Source organism: Micropterus salmoides, unplaced genomic scaffold, assembly GCF_014851395.1.
Source record: "Micropterus salmoides isolate LMB-PRFRI ecotype aquatic unplaced genomic scaffold, ASM1485139v1 Ms_hic_scaffold_3929, whole genome shotgun sequence".
Classification (NCBI taxonomy): Eukaryota; Metazoa; Chordata; class Actinopteri; order Centrarchiformes; family Centrarchidae; genus Micropterus; species Micropterus salmoides.
The window spans coordinates 1-6,229 of record NW_024043294.1 but is presented as its reverse complement, the minus strand read 5'-3'; the positions used below and the strand labels follow the sequence as shown (position 1 = coordinate 6,229).

At 38.3% G+C, this 6,229-nt stretch overlaps 1 pseudogene; it reads left to right on the top strand.

Annotated features, from left to right (window-relative positions):
• The first annotated feature begins 1,821 nt into the window (after nt 1-1,821).
• LOC119885103 lies at nt 1,822-5,191 on the top strand (annotated as a pseudogene).
• Nucleotides 5,192-6,229: the final 1,038 nt, after the last annotated feature.

Sequence of the window (6,229 nt, the reverse complement as noted above, 5' to 3'; positions counted from 1 at the left end):
GGTGCGACCATCAACAAATGACCACTTTGGGACTTTTATGTTGAAATCCATTAGAAGACAGGAAGTTGAGTAATATCCCAATCTGCCAAGGACCCACTGAAACAGCAATTGTAACAGCTTGTATGTAGTTGCCACTTTTGGATATCATGTTGATGACCTCAGAAAATAATTAATATAAAGTTATTTCTACCAATATTTGTTTTGATTATAATTTCATCGAGTCCTTTTGTAGGAAACCTGCTTGTTTTGTTCAGGTGGCCCATTCTCTGCCTGTAAATTTTCATTAAATTAGAAAATCATGTTGTGTGACTGTTGAAAGGTGGTTTCCATGATTGGTAATTTAGTTTTTGTCCTTTTTATTTTCAATTTATGATTTTACATATAAAGTACTTTATTGTAGTATAGTTTGAATAGATTTTTCTTTTTTTATATTGCAGAAAAAACGGATTATTTTAGTCTTTGTACAATATCATGAGAAAAATGCACAAAACAATTTTTAGAACTTGTAATTTCACTTTGGTAACTATGCAATATTAGTAATATTAATTAATTATAACTGGTTTACCAGATGCCACTCCCAAGTAAAGAAAAACTGCTCTCCATGGACAGCATGTTAATTTTGACCCTACAGCAAGAGTGTAGTCGCCAAAGAAGCAAAAAATATTGCGTCTTAAAGAAAATTTAAAATGAAAACTGACTGAAGCAACATGTTGCTCGTGTGTTTCCATTTCTTAGGAGGAAATGCATTTTTTTGTGAACATGTTGGCGTAGGAGCCCGTCCTCACTTGATTTATTATTGCTTTACGACTCTTGTTGTGTTGTTGTGTCTTTCACACGGGAAATCAATCTGCGAAATCAAGTAAATTTAGAGTTATTTTTAGTTTTAAGCCAACCTTAGTCCCAACAAAATGTAGCAAAGCATTTATTTTCTAATCTGGCTGAGGACCTGGACCTGCTCAAGCAGAGGTGGTTTACAACATGATGAGAAAGAAAGAAAAGTATACATTTTTTGTCCTCTTCATTCCAATATTTCACTGTTGTGAGTTGTCATTCGTATATGTTGATTCATAGGTGTGCTCGTTTTGGTCCCGGCTGCGCCTTATTAACATTTGTGAAGTGGTGTGATGATAACTACCTGGACCTTAATGTGACAAAAGCTATGGAGTTAATCACTGATTTTAGGAACATCCGCATTAATCCAGAAGCCAGCATCATTCATGCAGAAAATATCATACAAGTTCTAAGGAACCACCATGTTTGACTCCAAGCTCAAGTTGATAAAAACACAGTCATTTGCTAAACTGGGACAACAAGGATCCACTTGATGCAGAAGTTGAATTCTTTTAGTGTCTCCAAGTATCTCGTGTAATTTTCATCATTTGTTTATTTGTTTCTGTGACTTGCTAATTCCAACCATCGAGTGTGTATAATTTTATGTTTGTATTTAACATTTGTTTTGTGAGTAGCATAAAGGGAACTACAGACTTCATTTTGTTACACAACCCTGTGCTATAAAATTACCAACATATCTACCTTGTACACATACACACAGTCTGGCGTCCTGCCACATGCTCTGGTTAACAGAGTGGAACAGTTCAGACAGAGAGTAAGCAACAGAAAGTAAGAGCGATGAAAGCACAGAGAAAGTGTCTGTCTGAAGAGTAGGGAGTGGCTCGAGCTTGTACGCTGATGAGTGAGAAAGGAAGTGTTATGTGGGTGGGGTGAAGAGACATGGGCGAGGGAAGGCGTGACTATAATAGGGTAGCCGGCTTTGTTATATAAACAATCCCAGCACTCTTCAGTCTGATGTCCTGTTGCCTTATGAGCAACTCCAAGCAGAACTACTCCAGCATGTTGGGGGCTCAACAGAAGTTCCGGCCCAACCAGGACCGTCACCGCGGCTATGACACAGTGGACTTCAAAGAAGCTGACCGTGAACCAGAAGTTCCTAACTACACACATAAATGAGAAGGCCGAGCTGCAGGACCTTAATGACCGCTTTGCATATTCATCAAGAAGGTGCACTCCCTGGAAGAGCAGAATGGTACACTGCAGGAAGCTCTCAACCAGTACAAGGGTCAGAATCAGTATGGTCAGCCCAACGGCATCACTGACCTCTTCCAGGAGGAGCTTGGGAGCTGCAGTGCCAAATGGACGCCATCGGAAAGGAGAGAGACCAGTACCAACTGGAGAAGTAACAACCTGGCTGAGGACCTGGACCTGCTCAAGCAGAGGTTGGTTACAACATGATGAGAAAGAAAGAAAAGTATACATTTTTGTCTCTCTTCATTCCAATATTTCACTGTTGTGAGTTTGTCATTCGTATATGTTGATTCATAGGTGTGCTTATCATTTACTGATGCTGTTGTAATATACATGATCCACGTTAAGTACAGATAAGGTAGAGAGTACCTGGGCGTTTGCCACTTGGGTAGAGTAGTGATGTTGGAGTAAGGCATTGTACATCAGCAGACTGAACACCACAAAGCAGCAGCATGACACAGGACACTGCAATGCATCCTGCGCATGAGATTGTTTTTATGTATTATGTATATGGTTTTTGAACAGACTTCTGTCTGACAGGACAGATGGAGCTGAATTCAACCTCACATCCAAACACTGACCAGCCCAGCAGTCAGAAAGTGTCAGAGAAAGAATGTATAATGTATTATATACATTGTGGTATAATTTGTGCTGACTCATGAATTATTACAAACATTGTTTGTAGGTCCATTAGGAAATATTCATCTTCATTTTCATTTTGCACCGTTCTGCAGGAGCACCAAGTGAAATTTTTTGCTGAAGACCAGCCTCGAATGTCTGTTTGCTTAAGCAAATCCCACATGCTGCAGATTTTATATAGCTGCCCTGTAAATTACACACCCATTACCTGTACTCCGCCATTTTTAATCATTGAAGGGTTGGGTTTACATGACCTTATTGAGTGTTTGCAGATTACCTCATAGAACTATAGAGAAAACGCATTAGTTGAAAGGAGCTGCAGATCCCACTAGGGGCACTCTAAATCCCTCTTTACAGGACAGTGAAATGACAAATTGGTCTTTGTCCTCAAGGTTCGACGATGAAACCCAGAAGAGGGCAGATGCTGAGGAACATCTACGTTCTTTACGCAAGGTAACATTCAGCTCACTGGACTGTGATTACCATATTGATAACAGCTTAGACAGCTTTCTTCTTTTGCCGTACATGTCCACAATAGTGTCAAAGTAATATGACAAGACAGATTTCTAAAGTGTCATTGATCTAGAGTACTGCACAGGAGATACACTTTCCCCCTAAGGCTGCAAATGGTGTATACCCGTGAGCAATTGCAAATCAAAGAATTCTGTTGTTGTTGATTGGCAAAAAAACATTTGAATTATAACCTGGAGTTCACGTTTCTAATTTTATACAGAAATACTTCTAAATCAGAACTTAAAATATTTATGTGCACTAAAGGAAACTTCTAATTACATTTTTCATGTCATAGTTGTAAAATAACATACTCTGATAATGATATCAGCGTTTTGAAATGTAATCTTTGAAAAGTAAGTTTATGATGCTGAGGTGTTTCAGCTAGCAACACATACTCTTTGTCTCATAAAAACTAGGCCTTAAACAATGCCACATTGTCCAGTCTGGAGCAGGAGAGGAAAACTGAGTTTCTGATGAAGGAGATTGAAATCCTTAAGAAGCTCCTTGATGTGGTAAGTGACACAACGTCCTCTGCACTTTTCAACTGTGCTTGTACAAATGGAAAAGTCCTTTCTCTCTCTAGTACCTATCACAATGTTGTCCAGAGAACTAAAATAATAATACTCAACTTTTGCATGCACATATGTCCCAAGCGATTGACACCTAAGTATTTGTGTTAAACCAGTAATTAACTGATTGATTTTATTGCAATGAACGATAGCGCAAGATATACTGCAGAGATTCCTTCTATGTGATGGACTAAAAAGCTTCAACTTATTCTCAACAGCTGATTTAAATTTAAGTTGTATGAACATTGTCAAGTGTTTAATTTGTGATTTTATTATTGATTTTATTCTTTAATGTTTTTTATATTTAATGAGTAGATGGTGTAGTTGTTTGATTAAACTCAAAAAAGTTGTCAGTTCAGACATATTTTGAACATATGGGACAAAAGTCTGAATTTGAAGTCTGATGTGAAGATCTGTACTGGGAGAAAATGTCCACAAGGCAAGCATTTGCTGAGTTTCAGATGGAGAAAAGAAAATGTGTTTGAGTGTCATCTGTTTAGAAGTTGGAGGAAACTCAATGTTAAGTGATTACATCAAACAGCGATCTTTCTGTAAAAAAGAGTGGGGGTCCCAAAACTGGACCTTGGAGGATATGGATGTTGAGATACACAAGGCCCCTTGCACCTACTGTTTCAGCATGGAAGAATGGGTTTGGTTCTTATTTGTATTTGTGGACACACTCTTGATATGTAGTTTTGTGTTTCTAACAATATTTTGCCATTTTTGACCATTTGTCCATATATTGGTTTTGTCAGGAAATCAAGAATGTACCACTGAGCTACCCGACCCAGCAGAAGAATACTGAGGTGGACAGCCACAGGGTCGACCTAACTGGTGCTCTAAAGGAGATCAGGGTCCAGTATGAGAGAATTTCCCTTAATAGCATGCAGGAATCTGAGGCCTGGTACAAGTCCAAGGTAGGCAGAATCACAAACTGTCACAAACAAACGTACAAACACATAAAGTATACATTTTTGTGTGCTTTTGTTCTTGCAGTTTGATGATTTGACTGAGTCTGCAAAGAGCAATGCTGAGTCTCTAAGGCAGGCAAAGCAGGAGGTCAATAAGTCCAGGGGGCAGATTCAGTCTCTGACCTGTGAGGTTGATGTACTGAAGAACAAAGTGAGGCCCAACACCACCTGTCATTTTTCTATAGTAATCTATAATCTATCCTTAAACACAGTACACCCTCTTAACAAAATGTTTGTGTGCTGTGGTTTTAGAATGAAGCTCTGCAGAAACAGGTCCATGAAATGGAAGAGCAGTTTGACACTGATATTGGTAACTACCAGGACAAGATAGGCAGACTGAAGGACGAGATGGCTTGCCACCTTCAGAAGTACCAGGACCTGCTCAATGTCAAAATGATTCTTGACAATGAGATTGCTACTTACCGTAAACTGCTAGAGGGGGAGGAGAGCAGGTGAGGGAGAACATACTGTGTATCTTTACTGGACCTATGGGCCCGAGTATGATGTGAAGGACTGACCCTGACAAATTCAGAAATAAATACATAAATAAATAAATGCTCAATAAATAAATAAGCATCCTATAAAATGTACAAATATACAGTATCTATTTTAATTAGCTTCTTTACTTATTAACCTTTGTAATAATTACCTTATTTATTTATTGTACGTTATAATCTTCAACTTTATTTATTAATTACTTCTTTTTAAAATGTATTTATGCATGTGTGTTTAATATTTTTGTCTTTTTTATTCTTCCGTTGCATTTACAACCCTATTTATTTCCACCTATGGTATTTATTTCTGTCTGTCCTTTTTACATTTCTGTATGCATTTCTGCCTCATTATGCAAATGAGAAGGGGCTGTGTCTCAAGGGGTGAACCGCTCCGCTGTCAGTCAGATGGGAGAGCTCTAGGCCTAATCTACCTGCACACATCAACAAGCTTGCTCCTCACACAGTCAGATGACTTCCTTCAGCAACTCTATTTGAAGACAACACTACCAGCCATGTCTTTCTTCCCTTTTCGTGTGGACGCTCTGACAGACAGTGTTTTCAGTTCGCTGTACTGTACAATTTAATTACTGCCTAAATGTATTTATTTACTTAATTGTTTTGTGCATTTAATTGGATGCTTATTTATTGAGCATTTTTTTATTTCTGAATTTGTCAGGATCAGTCCTCCATAAGTATGAAACATGAGGATCCTATAGAAACTGAAAGAATTCTTTTTCTTCTTTCTTTCTTTCTTTCTGCAAATGAAGCAAATTTTTTTCTAGTTGTTTCATTCAGTGCACGTACATGTAAATCGTATGTACCTGCCAATTCTACCTAAGATTGTAACTTGTAATTGTATAACTTGGAACAGCACTCCTGAAAAACTACTTTGGGAAACCTCAGCAGAAACAGATAGGCCTACTATACAGTATATGGAATGACTCAGACGCGAGGAAATGCCGGTAGATCGTGCTTCATCCATCCAGAGGGAACGATTACC